Below are 18,168 nucleotides of genomic sequence, written 5' to 3' on the forward strand. Positions count from 1 at the left end.
ATTGCTTCAGTCTATTGCTCTTAATGGGCCTTTTTTCATAGGCCGAGTCCAGCTAGTCTGCTGGTGGCCATGATGTATTTGATTTCCAAGAGTTGGTGTATAGCAAATTATTCACAATGGTGCAACTTCTGTGTTACTTCCTTCCTGTTTATTCTTTTGTGCATATTTATGTATGTTTTCAAGGCAAAACTTAGTAGTGGCTCACTCAGGGGATTGGTAATTGGATATAGAGCCTTTCACCTCTAGGTCAGTAGTTCAGATTTATTACAGGTCAGTACTGCCTGGGAGTTGCTACCATGTGACAGCTGCTCCATGGCCCTTTATGAAATGAGTTGGTGGTCCCAGCTCATTTCCTTGAGAGCAGGTGTCTTCAACACAGATCAAACTTGAGGGCAGCAGTGCAAACACCATTGTTGGCAGAAAAGAGGAATCACACTTGCTTATAATGCTCGTAGTTTGTATGAACTTAAAAAAAAATAAAGGCAAGAGAGCAAATATACATGTCTAGATCCTCAGCTGGCATAGATTTGGCATGGATCCATTAAGTGTAGCTGCAGCGATTATCACCAGCTGAGGATCCCCAGACAAATGTAAATCTCCAAACAAAAAATGTTTCCAACATTAAAAATACAGTTCAATGTGGATGTACTGTATTAGTAATCAAAAGGTTATGGATGTTACAGTAATATTTTAATTAACTAAAGACCAAAATTATAAATCCAAGTACCTTAGAATTAAAAACACATTTAAAACAAATGCAGGCTTGCTGAAATCTGGAATAACATTAATTCTTCCATCTAGTGATGCCCCGAGATAACCATACAATTATGGTTAATGCATTTTACTGTTTGTTGTCCCAAAGGAGATGAAATTGGATTTCAAAGATACATTAGTCTCCAACTTTTAATGACTCTGTGCTTTTAACGGCTTTGCCTGTGTTTCTGCCTAAACTTCCAGGGCAACAAAGCCAAGCAAGCAATTCTGAACCATTGAGGTGTAGTAATAGCAGAAGTGAAGTCTTCCACCGAGGGAGCTTCTAACACTAGGGGAGCATAAATGCCTCATAACACTTAAGAAAAACTTTTTACATTTGAAGAGTAGCTTAGTTATCTCTGATATCACTGAAGTCTTCTTTAAGAGGAGACTCAGTCTTGTCTGACAGCATCCAAGAGGAAGGTAAGAGAACCATTTGCTCTAGGAAAAATAATTTCTGAGATTTTGCTGCAGTATCTAGTTATTCTAGTACTAATGGCAACTGGGACAATAAAAAGGCACAAGGTGTCTAATTTTGTCATAAAAATGAGCTTGAAGTAAAATATTTATAAATTCTCAAAAGTCATTCTGTGCTTTAAAGGGGCAAATCCTCTGTTTGTAGAGGGTGCATCATGGAAAGAAGTTGAACTTCTTTGAAATGCAGACTTCTGCCTTAATTACTGAGCAGTGACTAGCACTTCCATTGCTTTAGGCTTCAAAATGATGGAGACAGACGAGTAGCCTCTTCTCAGTAATTGCTTTTCTTCATAATGTATGACTTACACTCTCCTTCTTTAAACTCACTATTCCCATGTCTCGTATAATTTAAGGAGCAGACTAGTTGACTGAATGTTGCTATTCCTTACCTCAAAGCTGCCAAATGAGAGGATGAAAGGGCAAGAAAAAAGTTGAGAGGTTTGGAATTACAGCATCGGTGGTGAAATGGCATTTTAGGTGATCCAGTCTGATGTGCTGGATGATCAAGTCTTATTTTCTGTGGTCCCTTGGTTGGTTGTTGATTGACAAGGACTAAAAGACTTGATAGGTATCTTAAAGTCAATTATCAAAGTGTTCTAATCCTAGCCTGAGCGTCAGATTCCTTCATGAACTGGTACCTTGTGTCATTCATAACTCAGTAAATTTGTATGTTATTTGTTTCTCTAGGTCTGACATTGTCTACTACCTAGGGATAATTAGTGACATGATGATACAAATACAGCATCCAAAGACATTTCCTTCAAAGGGATCAATTTCAATATTTACAAAACTGAAGGAGTTGGGATTCAGCCACAGATTATTCCAGCCTTTAAAAAAGGAGGCAAACATTGCTTGTGCAAATATTTCTGCTACATCTAAATTGAACAAACGAAGGCTCTGTAAGAAGGAAGCTGCCTCCTTTCTCTCTAGCTGAAACTTGGAGGTACAAGGGCATAGCTAAGTGTACCTTATTCATTCACCCAGAAAAAGACACCATTTGAATGCACTCTCTGAATAGAAGGCAGAATGATAATGGCAACGTCGCACAACAGAATGGCTACTGCCAAATCGCTTTAGCCTTTCTGCATGATCATCAGGACCAGCAATCTGTTAACCAGCCCATTCCCTACTTTTTGCTGCAGCAGCATGCTTTAATTTGAGATTACTGTTGCACCTAAGAAGAAACAAACAGTTCTTGAGAGATGGTGTAAAGAAAAAAAAAAAATCAACAAAAAGAAATCTCACAGTCCAGAAGAGCCAAATATTGGAAGGTGAAGGGAAGATTAAGAAGAAATTGCCTGTTACAGAACTTCATTAAAGTCATTTATTAGCTTTGTAATGCCTAACAGTCTGCTGGCTCCAGAATTTTTTCATACAGGGAGGCGGATAAGGGAGTGTTTCACTTTCATTTGCATTCTTGATCCCTGCTGCTCTGTTTATAGCGTTGATGCTATTCATGCAGTCTTTGCAATATTAATTTTTAATTTATGATGCTCATTAGGAGACACTTAAAACAGAACAATTATCATTTATCTTGATATATTATTTACTAAGACTTGCTGTCATGGTTAGGGACTTGTGATTAGTGGGAGGGGAATAGAAAACAGCTCTGAAAGGTGCTTGGCTGAAGGGACTGGGGCTTAGGAAGCGATTGTCACTGCTGAAGGCCTGAAGTTCTGATGTCTAAGCAAAAGACTTGCAGCACCTAATCAAAACTCGGGAGGAACCTTCCAAGATGAGCCTGGGACAGTGCTTAATGAACCTGCAGGATAATATTAATGAAACTCACTCGTAAACCACCAGCTCATCAATTATTCATCCTGCTATCATCCTGGTACTTTACTGTCTTCCCTTTTCGTCTCAACATGATTACCTTTTTTTATTCCCTCTACCCTCATTCTCCTTTTGTGGATTTGCTGACATGTACCCCTGGTAGCGCTTCCTCCCTGGGAAATTGTGTTTCTCAAGGCAACTGCACAGTATCTACAGGAACAAAAAGGGTAAATTGTGCTCTTTGAGACATTTGGATAAATGTGCTGAGTTTATTAAGACTTAATAAACCAGATCACTGATACGACAGGCAATTGGAAACTCAGGATCATTTATGCATTTCTTAATATATAGTGTTTAGTAAGTTATTTTGACACACTTTCTATAGAAAGTCTATATGGCAAAACGGAGCCTCAAATAGTAGTGACCTACTAGGAATACATAGGAGTGCTCTTCCCTTCTCCTCCCCCCCACAACTGTCCCTCATACAGGACTTCTGAGAATCCCTGCATTTAGTCTCCAAGCTCCCAGGTTGTTTGTAATGTGTGCTTGTGCAGGAGGGAAGGCAAATTGGATGTTTTGGAGCCTGATGATTGCGGCTCTCCATCTGAAACCGCTTGTTGTATTTTTAGCTCTGTTTGTTTTATGTAGTTATTTTTAGACTTCCTGAAAGGGATATTATTTCTGTTTGTTTTCTGTTTGACATCAAAACAGGAACAACAAATTAACTGATTTTGTAACTTATTCCCTGGACACTTGGCTTTCAATTTTTTGAACCATTGCACAAGACCTCAAGGCCTGATACCATCAAACACCTTTGAGTCGCACGCACCGTTCCCTGCTTCTGTTCTGTTGAAAACCCTGACACTGCGACTAATCTCAAAGGCAACCACTATATTGATAAACTATATTTTCTAGGGGAAAGGATAGGGAAGGAGTTATAAATTCTGTGGTTCAGTAATTCTGGCTGCCCTTTTTTTTTTTTTTTTTCCTTTTCTTCCACCTTCTAGATTTTGCAAGCTTGTATTTATACCAAAAGGAAAAAACAAAAAATCCTCTGCCTGGCGTTATGGGAAAGCTAGTACAATAGTCTATGATGACTTTTTCAAAGTAGTGTAATGAAGACAATGCACAATGCAATATAGCTAGTATTTATGCAATATAGCACTTTTCATCTCCAAGCCAGTTTAAAAACCTTAGCAGATTGATCTCCGCAGCACCCCCTGCGAGCGAGGTATGTAGGCATTGTTAGCCTCTTTGTTATGTTGTATCAGAACTTCATTAGGCCCTGGGATGCACATACAAAAGGCATGGGAGGAAGTATTCAGCACACAAATCAGTTGCTTACTTTATTTTGCACCCTGTTGTAGATTTAGATCCTCTTGTAAAGAAAACACTGCGTAATGGTGATTCCCTCCTCCCCAGCAAGACCAGCTCTGACTACTACTGTAAATAATTACTGGTGCTTGGAGTTAGCTGTATGCGAAACCCAAGCAAATTTATCTGACAATATTTTTTCCTCATTAACTGAGAAAATATTCCCAAAGAGTTCCCTAATTGTTATACTATATGAACTCATTTAGGCAGGATTTTGAAAACCATTAGCATGATTTGGAGATATAAATCCTATGCTCTGATGTGACATGAGCACTCGGAACTGTACCCTGACCTACGTCTGAGCGAGGTGACATATCGACATGTCAAACTGCAACCCCACGCAGGAACTAGCTTGTCTCCTGGAAACCCTAGAGCTGTCTTAGTGTGGCACACTTGTGGGCTTACTGTGACAGAGCTGGGGGATGAGTAGACATGGGGTGTTACGCTCATAGAGTGATAAATGGAGGATTCTTCATGGCCCCATGCTGCTCTGGGTAAGCAGGCACCAGGGCGTGGACAGCCCTTCTGAAAATGAGTGTTGGATTCAAATAATCAAGACACGCTAGGCTTTTCTACGTATTCCAGCTAGTTATACAGTGTTACATTCATCACCTCTAAAGAACATTTTTGGATTAGTCTTACATCTTTCCAACTAAATCCTACCTTTACTGCTCTGGTAATTTAATATTTGAGTCGCAATTTACTATAAACCTTCTTAGCAGGCAGGTAATCAACTTAACGGAGTTTATTGCACAAGCAGCTGTTCAGCAATCTAATATTATTATTTTTTTTTACCTGTTATTTGCAGCTGCAGAACAGGATAAATCCGCATTAGTTCCAGTCTCCGCCTGACAAACAATCTCATCTCTGCCATGTTCTAATTTTCGGTAACTTTCAAGATCTGGGTTCTGCAAACGATGAAGCACATAAATTGAACAAAATAACTTTGAATGAAGCATGCCTGCTTAGCTTCTCTGCTCTTTTACATGCCAAAGTCTTAGCATTTATATGACATGTAAGTGATTTTGTGGGGCTTTTTTTGTTTTTTGTTTTGTTTTGGTTTTTTTGAAAGGCTTCACCTAGTTTTGTTGGTGGTTAACAGAATTGCTAATGTTTCTAACATGATGGGAAGAATCACCCCAGGTGTTTATAGCATTTCAAACAAGGCACAGTAACAAGCTGAGATGAATAGGTATGTTCCTTCTAAAGATGGTGTGTGTTATATGCTCTTGCAGTAGCAGTATTGAGGCCTTTAAACCACAATCCTATTTCCCTAAAGCTTTCTTTGTGATAACATTCAGCTTTTTCAGCTTTCATTGATGCTTGCAAGGGGGAAAATTTGGTAACATGCATGTTGCAGAGTAGCGTGGTGCAGCTCTTTTAATGCTGGCCCTTTATAATCTTTGTAAGGTCATGTAACTTTTCTGATTTTTGCCTAGGGATAACTTTTCCCTTATTTTAACATATTTCCTTTTGTCTGGTTTGGCCAGTAATTGACTTTGTCCTTTTTTCATTTATTTCTCTGCCTCCTGGTTGTAGCATCCTCTCCCTGGAGTCTCAGGTTAGAAGTTTTCCCTTTTGTGAAACCATGACAGGTGCCTAATTGAATGATGAATGTCCCTTTATTACGCTGTAATTGAACTGCCAGCTTTTTGATTGGTTTGTAGAGATGCTCCACTCCTCATCAAGCACTGCGGGGGGCTCCGGGGCTGGCAGGCTGGGCCTACCCTCCATCTGTCTAATCGCATCTCTCCCCTACTTGGGTTTTGGGTGGGGAGGAGGCTCGGGGGAGGAAAGTCATAATAAATTATGCTAATTCAGCGTCGCTGTGACAATAAGAATATCGCATTGTTACGTGTGTAGCGGTGGCAAATGCGAGAAGATGTTTTGTCGTCGTGGCTGCCTGGCCTGACAGGCCCTCGATGAAGATTAATGGCCCTCACCTGAGTGACAGAGTGGGGGATTGTGGGGCAGAGAGGGTCATTCATCATACTCTGACAGGTGTCATTCACTCCGACAGCCGCACCACTATCGCCTGGCTAGCGGTTCCATTTTTCTGCCAGTTAAGCAAGGAGTTTAATAACATCCCCAGAATTAAAACTCATTCTTTGTAGCAGGTCTGACAGCTGAAAATAAGAAAATCAATTCTTCACATGTTATAGCCCAGTTAACTGACTAGGGCTTTGACTTTAATTTAGTCTTTGGGCTGAATTTCAAGTAGGGCGCTTTTGTAAGACATCATCTATTAAAATTTACCAATAGCTCTAACTTCACTGTTATTATTGTGGCTGGATTAAAATGCAGCCTTTAATAGTGGATGTCATCTTCATTTGGTGCAAGCTCAAGTGCATACGACTCTGGTGGGGGATATTCCACTTCATCCTCATTAGTGATGTTTATAGCTTCTCTCTTCATTAATATTGATCCCTTAAACTACAGAGGAAAACAAGACAGACACTAATTTGAACCATTTTGTATCATTAAACTGTTTGGATTTCTTGGTTTTGGTCATTCTGATAAGCTGAATAAAATATTTCAGAACTAAAAGAAAACAAAGAGACAGCACAGACTTCTGGCAGCTGCTTGCTGCTCTTGGTGGGAAGAGCCAGGTTACCCTTACGGCCCTGTGCTGCTGAGGGTTTTGTGCATCTAAATGGGACTGGCTAATCCTGGGGAAGGCTTGGAAATAGCCCCTGAGAAAACAGCTCTAAAATAACAACCTTAATATGTGTTTAATATCTCAGCTAGTGAAGCCAGGATACAAATGTTTGTGGCCAGTTTCATTTAACTCATTGAAACTGGTGTAGCCCAGGGGCAGGGAAGACTAGCTGGGAGCTCCTCTGTGGAAACACGAATAAAGAACACAGATTGATGTCTGGTTGTCTAACTTAGGAGGTTTGTGAATCATCAGTGCGGTACCACTATGAGAAATGCAACCAGGATCCAAAGAAGTGTGAGAACAAGTATTTCCAGTGGACCCGAGAGCGTTGTTACTGTTGTCTAAGGCCAGAATGAGGCCCTGTCTGCAGCAACGTGTGCATTTCAGGTCAGTGTAATCAAGAAACATTAATTCAATCCGGAATAAGCACCAATAAAAGGCTACTAGGGTGATCAGGAAAATGCAGAGCTGTCTTACAAGGAGAGAACAAAGGACCCCAGCTTGTTTGGACTAGCAAAATGAGGGCTGAGAAGGACTGTGACTGCTGTCTACAAATACTTCAGGGGAGGTAAACACAGGGAGTTGAGGAGAACAGAGTCTTGATGTGATAGCCCAGGGCATTGCTTGCAGTCCTGTGTTCTTATAAAGCAGCCATAATTTGTCTCCGTGTAGATAATAAATCAAGAGCTGCGAGAGAAATTGTATGTGCACCTCTCAATCTCACTGAAGCCATTCAGGTTGAGGGGAAGGAAAGGTTTTGTTTAGGGGTGGTGGGGGAGGACAGGAATTATCACACTGCAGGAAATTTATTTCTGTCTCTGTTGTAAGTGGAGGGGGAGCGTAGGACAGCCAGGCTTCTCCACAGACACCTCATTTAAGTGCCTGGAATTACATGAGAGAAGTTTGTACACCTCAGTTAAATGTGAATAAGGAGTTCAGCCCCAATTTTGGGGGAGCACATTATAGTATACTTTTAAGATCTTGTAAAGTTTTCTCTCTGCTCAATATGAAAGGTTAAATTTTATCCTGTGGAGACTACACTGCTTTGAAAGGAAAAATTTGCCTCTCTGTGTTGTTAGTGATCTGTGTTATGTTGGCACTATGAATGAATTGCATTTAAACAAACAGTGAGGAGGCAAACTGGGTATGTAGGTGTAGAAAAGCAATTTGACTATACAAAATAACAGACAAGAACATTTCTCAAGTCTCTCTTTGGTCTTAGATAGCTGTGTATATGTGGTGTTCCTTTCCAGTGCAAAGGAGAGCCAAGAAGCGAACACCGTTCTGATATGTGTTTTATTGTCAGGTCACAATGCCAGTGTTGTACAACTTAGGAGGCTGCACAGAGTGTATGGGTGCTTGTTGCATACCAAATAGCCAGTGCTTACTTACAGGAGAGAAATGCCTTCCCAACTTTATTTCTGAATTATTTTTTTCTGAAATAGTTAATGAATGAAGTCCTTTCTTGTTCCCACAGGTTATTGCAGTTGTTTGCATGTGAGGCATTTAATCATAAAATATTACTGAGCAACCTTTGTCTTCACAAGAGAAATATTGTATGGATGATACTGTATGTGCATATTGGGGGTGAAGAAATGTCGCTGACCAAGAATCAAATATAGTGGCGTATTGGAGACCTGTCTGACACATGCAAATGAAATAGCCCCTTGGGCTCTGTTTGGTTCCAGTTTCAAACTGGATTGGAAGAGAAGGTTCAGCAATGTAGTTGTACTGACATGATAAATTGGTCATAAGTTTGCCTTTTTTCTGTTAACTGTGTCCCTCCAAAGTTGTGTTTCTTCTGAATATTTTTATGTGTAGCTGAATGATGTATGAGTAAAGGGAAAGTAGAGAAAAAGAATAGATACTTTCTAGAAGACTCTGTGGTCATTCTAGTCTTCACTATTGCTCATAGAAATGAGAGCTGCTTTAAAAGCATGCGAGTCACTGACTAGTTGGAAAGCAAGTCTTTTCATTAAAGGCAGGCTTTTCATAAGGCAACTTTAAATGAAGTGATATACGTGTGAACATAAAGAAAAATACCCTATAATAATCATAATTTCATCTAATAAGACAAACACAATTAAAACACTCTTGTTACTTGACTAATGCAAATGCCTCTATATTAAATTATTTTGATTTTCCCCTTCTATCAATGGCTGGGTATATCTGCACTCCAGGCAGTAGATCAATGAGACTTACACATGCAAAAAATATGAACTTGGCAGTCAGAAACACCTACTTTTAGAAATAAATTAACACAGGTTTGGTTTTATTTTTCTCTAAGCTGCAACGATTTATCACCTCTTTCCTCATCCTTAAGTCATCGACGGTCTAATCCAATGACAAACAGTTACTCGGAAATTTCCATACATTATGATGTTAGTGCAATTTATATGCTCAGAGGCAGCCGATGAGTTGTCAGGAAGATACTGCAGAATCTTTAAGAAGTTTCACCCCAAACTGGAAGTGACTGTTTTGGTTTTGTGCTTCCTGAGGTAATTTTCCATAGAAGAAATTCTTAAAATGCTGGTTGTGCTTGCCAGGCTTAGTCAATCACATGTAAGATATTTTTCTATTATCATCTATATGTAATTAAGTCTATATACTAATGAATTACTCCAAGAATTGTAATAACTAAAGGGCGCTGGAAAGTTTTTGATACTTCATACAAGCAGCTGCTGAAGACAGGATGTGATGTCAGGAAGGGAGAGGTGGGAAAAGCCATACTGAAGGCTGCTGAGTGAGTGGGTGGCTACTATTATTTCAACAGGTTTCGTCAAAATCTGACTGTTCTGCTTAATTTAACAGCAGAAAGTAACAATCTATAGAACTTGCTATGCAACATCATCAAATAGGACAGGATGCCTAATTCTGGTTTAGTAAGTGCTGACACTGGTAAATTGTGAGGCAGAGATGAAATTAGCACCCTATTCTGCGTTCCCTCAGACAAGCTGGCCTACTTATCTTAAGACGAAGAATGTATTAAGCAATGCAAATAAAAATAGCAAAAGGAGTGCTAAAGTAGCTTCTACTTAACTGACTTGTATTTCCTGTTGTAATTATTTTCACTAAGCTACCTCTTAAAGCACCACCGATAGTTCATTCTCTTCGCCGCCCCATGAATTCTGGCACCTGTACATCATGGCTCTTATCTGAGTAACAACATCCATATGGAAATCTTCAACGTTTTGGTTTTTGAGTGGATTCTTCTTTCTTTAGTTAAACCAAATGAAATGGGTTTCTAGATCATGTCTAGGTGCCTGGCTTAGGATGAAGGTTTCATTGATTTTACAGAGAGCCTTGATTACTATAGTAAATTAAATATCTTAGGTATTTAAAGTTACTTTCCTCTTTCTTCCTAGTCTTCCACAACCTATCCAGAAGGAAACCCGTGCCTAGAGGACACAATGGGAAGTCTTGATTATTTTAGACTCTTCAACTATATCTTGTACTATGTCCAGTCACTTCTGTGCCATGCAAGAAGAATCCTTGGATGCTTCTAAAATCAACAAATTCACCTAACTTAGCTGAATGCACTGATTTTTCATTTTACCTTTAGATATTGACTGTTATGTCAACTGTTTTGTGATTATAAAAAGTAATTCAGTTTTTATGTAAGAGGTGCTTTTGTCTGAGATAGCTTTGGATGCATAGTCACTGATGACAGTGTAAAGGAAAGTATTCCAAGTTCGACATTAAGTGTAGATCTTACAGCAGTGAAGGCATGACTTAAAGAGGAGGTTATGCAGGCAATGTGATTGTAGCAGGCTCAATTACAGTAGAAGTTAATTTGATAGGGATCATAGACCTACACGGTAGCCAATTAGTAGGATGGAACTGGAGTACACACAACAAAAGAGCTTGATAATAAGCAAAGTGCTTAGGAACAGAAGCCAAATGAAAATTAAATAAAAGGCTGTGATCCAAAAATCTATGGTCTTGAGAACATGGGACAGTCTCCAAATGGATGATTATGGCATTTATCACAAGGTACATTCGGTCAAAATATCCATTAAGGTTGCTTCAGAAATTTCATAAACAGGAAACTACGTAAAGAAGAAGGTGATTTGGAAAAGGAGGAAAATGCTGATCAAATTTGGTATCGGGTCTGTTGCATCTACAGAGGTAACATAGAGGATTATATTAATTCTGTGTAACTTTCAGATCATAACTGCTCATCTGAGTTAGATCCTATTTGCTTTAGATTGGGTGGTGGTATTGTAGCAGAGAGCGCTATTTCCACCTGGAGTGGTGGGCGAGCCGCTATGCTTTGAAAGTTACGATTTCCCCTGGGAGACAGGGACCTCAAAATGGGTTTCAGCTGAAGTGCATCAGATTAAATCTTGAATTTGGGCATCTAGGCAATACAGCATAGTATGACAGGGATCCGTTCTGGCTGTAAGAGAACAAATGGAGGGGTGGGTACTGCATGGTGGTGTTGCCTTGCAGGTAGGTGCACCTGGTGCAAAATAAGGCGCATGCTTTAAGGTGTAATGCGACAGCATGACTTCAGCAAGCTGCAGAATATGTTACCGTAATCTTAAAAGAGTTATGATAATATGGAAAGAGTTACAATAAATAATGCCAACCAGATTGGTAATATGGGCAGTTGATTGATCCTAGTGGAAACTGGCCTAATGGCAGAGAGGCACCGTTAGACAGTGCATCAGGGAGGCCTCTGGGAAAGCTAATACTCTGCTGAAGAGTGACACTCCAGAAGTCTTGCTGCAGAAGGAGTGAAAATGACATTACAAGAGGAAATAGCAACAGACAGATCTCACCATGTTGAGATTAACGATTCTGAGGGTGTCCGGGAGAGCTGGATCAAAGAAAGTGCCGTTGAGATCATGCTGAGGAACCCCATGTGCTGCACATGGGAACCGTGCTAATAGATTCATTTTAAGGCCTGAAAAGACCATTATGATTATCGCTTTTGTAATATAAACCAGAAAGCCTTATCTTTTAATTTTGCGTTAAGCTGCTAATGTCTATTATGTAAGTGTACCAGATGCTTACACTAAGAAGGCTGCTTTCTAAAAGAATTGAAATTGTGAAGAATCTACCATCTTTTCCTTGCTTAAAGTGTTCCCTTTGTTAGTTTTAATTTTGCCTTTGTGGCTACCAACTATTACTCATGTTACACATTTCCTGCTGATTTAGAGATTCATACACTGATATCTTCCTTTCATATTCCGAAGCTGATAACTCTTCCTCATGTAGCGTAATAATCAGACTTCTAACTTTCTTTTGGGTCACTCAGACACCGTACTGAAGTGTGTCAGGTCAACGTAGTTGCCTTTAACCAAACCAGTAATATTATTAGTGATTGCTTGGTTGATAGAACCTGTCTTTTCCCCATCGTAAACTAATGAAATAATTAGTATTAATTAGCATTAATATATTCTTCCTTATTTTTATACATATCTTATCCAGTATCAGCTTTTTTTATGACTTTTCATAGGGCTGATGTCAGGCTGTTCATGCTAGCATTATCTGAATCATCCTATTATCTTTTTAAAATACTTCCCGGTCATTAGCTTTCTTCCAGACAGTGGAGGAGGCAGATCAAAGACAGGGATGGAAAATCTGTGGTAAGCATGCCGCAGTTCTTAGAACATTTAAGGAGTTTAGCTAAAGAGCTCCTGTATAGTGGCTGCAAAAAAAGCCCATGGTTAATCTGGATGTCTCTCCTACTACACAGGTAAACAGTGACCTGTTCCTCACAGAGCAAGAGTGAGGTATCTCTGAATCTGCCATGAGAAGCTGAAAATGTACTCACTGTGTTGTGTTGTGGCTATAGATGTGCAGAACCCTGTGGTTTCCTTTTAGTTTTGATGGGGGCTGTCTTTGGGCTTCAGAAGGTCTTTAAAACTGAAGATGCCTAGCCTAGAGAGAAATGCTTGCCAGTTAAGTTCATCTTAGGTGGAAGTTTGTTTGGTTTTGTTATTGAACAAGCACAGATTGCTTAGAAAATTGTCCAGTCTGCTGTGGAAAACCTCCTGGGGACTGAACTTGAATTCACACCTGTTGTGTGCAGGGATCTCCCAGTAAGGCTGCAGTGGTCAGTCCAGTTGAAAGCAGGCATAAGGCTCTTAGCACATGCTCCTCTTCCTCCTTAAGATAAACAAAATCTGTATCTGACAGACATGGGGTCAGTTGATACTGTTTTATGGCTATACGTCAAGTGCTTAATACAGAACAGTTCAGAAAAAATTTGCCTGCTCTTACTCAAGGTAAAAACCCTTATAACCAGTGTTATTGGCTGGGCACAGTGTTCAATTCACACCCTCCTGTTATATTTCCCAGAAGGAGAGTATTACAGTCCAGTTACCTTTGTTGCAGGGAGGGAAAGTGATTTACCAAATTTTGCACATTCTCAAAATTAATCTGGTTAAAAGGAAATGTTAACGATAACATTTTCCCCAGTTCTTGTGGATAACAGCAGGTGTCTGGTTATTTTGTTACTCTTCCCTGAACTTCCAACTGCAAGTTCATCTATTGAAGCATTTGACATCTGAGAAATAATCAGAATCAGATATACAGTATTAGTCTAGCAGGTTGCAATTTTCCACAAGGAAGAAAAAAACCCCAAACTGTGCTGTTTAAAATATTATTCTGAGTTTATGGACATCAGACAATAATCTAGAAGATTACTAACTCAGTTTGTAATATCACAGGAACCACTTCAAATCTCATTGCCACTTCAGTTTTTGAGACATTAATGTTGATGATGAACATAAAAAATGTTTTCAGTTTGTCAAAAGAAATGAGTACTCTGTAGTGACAGAAATACAGAAAATGCTGGTAAGTCTTCCTTACAGACTCTCCATGGCGAGCTACTGGATTCCACATCCATCCCCCTGCTTTAAGCACTCAGCTGCATTATATGATAATTATCCCTCTCTCCCTTGACTAGATTTGGAGTGTATGTGAGTCATGGTGTTGTCATGTCTTACCAGACTGGGAATGACATGTAGAACAACTAGGTTCTTAATTTAGCCATCTCAGTTAACTGTCTGAAATTAAGCAACATGAATCTTTGGGCTTAAAACTTCCCAACTCAATGTCTTTGTTGGAAAATGAAAGTGATGGAGAAGAATGCCCTGATTCAACAGAGATAAAATGAGATTTTTTCATCAGGTTAATAGAAACATAGAATAATTTAGGTCAGAAAGGGACTCTGGAAGTTATCTGATCAGCTCCCACTCTGCTCAAAGCATGGCCAGCTGGGATCAGGGTGCTCTGGGCCTTGTGCAAGAAAGCTCTGAGGATCTCCAAGACTGGAGATTCCATAACAGGTACACTTTGCCACCCTGCTCTGTGACATAAATGTAAGCGTTGGCCTGTGGTTGTGCATGTGGCTCAGCCTTAGGTTGTCACGTTACTTTATCCTCAGTGTCTGTGTGAAAGTCAATGAAAGCAATAGCTTACAGAGAAAGAACCAGATACAGCGTTTAAAAAAATGTATCGGAGGCAAAGAGCTGCCGGTAAGTTCCAAGTATTTTTCAGTGAGAAGAGATCTATGATGCAATTTTAAAATGCATCCGTACAGGCAACAGCTGGCAATGGCTCCTAGTGCACAGTTTGACTTTCAGTTCTTATGTTACTGAAGGTTAGATCCTTGTTCAAGTGTGGAGGGGGAAGCCAAAATCCCATTATGTTGGTTGTGACTATGGTGGGTCATCCGTAGAACTTGATAAATAGCATTGTGGTATAACTAAGAAATAAAAGCAAGTGTTTTTCCTTAAAGTTCCTCTACATTCAGATAATTTATATAAGAAAAACAGCTGAATTGCTGTAATAGGTGTACTTCTGAAGGTGAGCAATGTGGGACATAGTTAAAACTAATTAAATGGATCAAAATTGGCACAAAGAGTGTAAAAATAAATGTAATCATGAGGGAAAGGTAATTCTAATTAAATTGTCAAAAAATGTCACTTTAAAAACTTTGTATTTAAAAACAAGAAAAAAAATCTATGTAAAAGGCCTTGGGGAGGGTCATTAAAAAGTAACTAAATAAGCTGAGAAGGAACTTAAGCAGCAAAGATGGGTGTCTGCAGTCCCAATTGCAGCAGGATCTGGTTAATCTGAAATCTTTGGGACCATACCACTATACAAACGCACGAAAATCTGTGCAGCCACAGTGTAGTGGTTCCTTCCACGCACACACATGCATTCCTCAGATGAACTATCATTTAGTTTCACTGAATGTGAGTATTTTGGTTTAGGAAACTAAACAATTAGTGATTTTTAAACTAGTACTTTTAAACACCAACACTGCACCCAAATAGTCCCCAGTGGCCGCCACAGTTCACTAACAAAGCTGTCCAGATACGTGTTGGTAATAATAAATTGGGTAAAACTGTACAGTGCATGTAGTTCAATTGCAATAAATCGTGCTGCTTCCAAACTAAGGTATGTCATCAGAAAATTTAATGCTGTCTTAACCCATCAGGGGCAACGAGCAAAAGCTGGTGAGAGGCTGAAGGAATCAAGGGAGTTTATATACAAGACTTAACAAAACATATCACCTGATGACACCGTTATTCTGTTGTCTTATGGCACTGTCTTCCATGTCTCAGACTTTCACATTTATGGCACAATACATATTGTGCCTTACATTAACTGTTGTCTGGCGATGCCGCGCTTCCATTACCTGTCATGTCTGTCCCTTTTTAAATAATCATTCTTATGAGCTGCTTGTTGTGGCATTTCTTTTTTATAATATAACATAGAAGATCATTTATTGGCTCCCTTTGTGGACTGGCTTTGAGGTGTTTTACATAAAAGCTGACATGCTTTTGAATGTTCGGTGGAGCCCCAGTGTTAAAATATCCATATTTAGAGCTCTTCCTTATTCTCACTTTCCACTTTTCTTTAGCTTACTGTCAGAAGTCTCCTTTGCCTGATTTTCTTCCTTCCCACTCTGCAGTGCCCATGTTCGCTACAGATGTAGGAAGCAGTGGTTAAATCCTTCCCTCCCCCCATTCCCCTGTTTGGTCTGTCTTCAAATAACGATGCCATTATCTTTCGGCAGCAGGATTCGATAGCAATAGGTATCTCCATTCATTCAGTACATCAGTCAAACCAGCCAAAGAATATATTAGATAGGATCACAACTTTATCTGTCCAATACATAATATACCGATGTAGCACAAGAAGGGCTGCTCAAATTGATTGAATTGGGTTTTCCTACAGTGCTGCTTTGTGTATAGTGGGAAATATACTGTATCAAACAATCTACAGGAACAGCAGCCGCGGTGTGACTAATCACAGCAATACTAATACTGAATAATCTCAGGAAACTTGAACAGGAGGATCAATGTTCCACTCACTTCATATAAATGGCCTATATTATAAAAGCCAGCAGATGAAGGTTAGATACTGCTACATTGAGAGAGCCTAGCATATATGATGCAAGTGGGGTGTTTCAAACACAAACCCTGATCTTACAAGTGCTTGCGAGCGTCCTTAAATCTGAGTGACTAAAGCCGTCAATACCGGTGTGAGCCACTTAAAAAAAAACAAAAACCAAACCAAAAAACTTCTGACTGTTTTCACAGTGTTTCTTAGGCAGTCATCTCCGCATAAATTTTTCCATTCTGAACTTATTCCATCCAGCCCTTTAAAACAGTAAGTTAGTCACCTGGGCCAATGGTAAAGGACAAAGTGTTTGAAGACTCCATGGTGATGGGAGATTGTCAACATTAGCCTTCAGAGAGGAAAAAAAAAACAGAAACAATGCCCAGGGGAGCATGAAATGAGAGCTTGTGCTCAGAAAAACTTGGAGTTGAAGAGAGCTCATTTGAGCTTCCTCTGATGGTGTGGAATAAAGAATTTGCCCAATTTCCTTTTCCAGGTACTGCACGGCCAGAGCTGGTGGTTGTGATGCACCTTAGCTCAGGCAGGAGGGAAGATGAACTCCAGGGATTTGCTTCCCTGCGGGAGACGGTGTTTGGCACAGTGAGAGAAGAGGGTGAGGAGTAGTGACCTGAAGAACATTAGTTCAGCTCCCAGCCACCACTGCATTTTTGGTATGCTGTTCTCACTTGGGCTTCCACTACACTTTGAGAGGTTTGTGATAGGTCATTTTCTATTCAGGGACATCAGCAGTTGAGAAGGTCAGTTCTTTGGGGTTTTTTGTTTGTTGGTTTTGTTTTTTCCTTTAAGCTCCAAATAAAGCTAACTCCCAAATAATGCAAATTCCCCCTCTCTTTTAATTCTGAGGCTGTTTCAGTCTTCCTATACTGGCTTCTCCCAACAGCTGTGCCAAAGTAGTGCTGCCATGCGGCCTTTTACTCTGCTTTTTCCCCCTTTCCATCATGCTAAAAATCACACTGATACAACTTTTTGATTTAAACCCTTGTTGTCTCAAAGAAAGAGGGAATTATTTATAATCAGAGAGGACTGGGCTTTCATCATTATAGATTGATGCAAGTTTTAGAGCATTCACCTTTAAGGTATCTAGAATACAATCTGCTTGATCCTCTGTGGATTGTAAATTTCTAGAGTTGGGCTTCTTTGTTCTTCTTGTCTGCTGAGGAAAGCTTTATGATCACTATTACATTATCTTGTCTGTAGTACTGCGGAACTGGGACCCTTCTTCCTATCAGGAAGCCTTTTCTTTACTTTCATACCAATAAAGTGATTCTTAGACCAGGGTTCATCCCTAATAAGCAACTGGAGAATTGCACCTGAACTGAGAAATATTTTCCCCCCCTGTGTGCCCTAAGCTTCAGAATATCAAGGAGCCTACATGCTTTGAATCTAAGACAGAGCTTACAGTCTAACAGCTTTTTTATCACCTTCCATCAAGCAAAAAAGCCTCCAGGTGGATTAAGCTGTGTGTGTAAGAAGCTTACAAGGTAGCAGGTGTCAAGTCCCAGTAAAGGTCATTCCATTAGGGCTATTCTCTTCTCAGACACAGCTTTCCTTGTGGACTTCTGTAAAACTGCCACTGAGACGTTGGTGCACTGCTTTACAGAGCAGGGATGTTCAGCAAAATGCTGAAGCGTGCACAGCATATTTGCCCAGGGATTTTAGGCTGAAGTCTAGTTTTTAGAGTGTGGCCCAGAAAAAATACAGTGGCACAGTTAGAGACTGGTAGCAGTGCAGGAAAAAATGCCTTC

This window comes from Chlamydotis macqueenii, chromosome 3, assembly GCF_036417535.1.
Source record: "Chlamydotis macqueenii isolate bChlMac1 chromosome 3, bChlMac1.mat, whole genome shotgun sequence".
NCBI classification, from domain to species: domain Eukaryota; kingdom Metazoa; phylum Chordata; class Aves; order Otidiformes; family Otididae; genus Chlamydotis; species Chlamydotis macqueenii.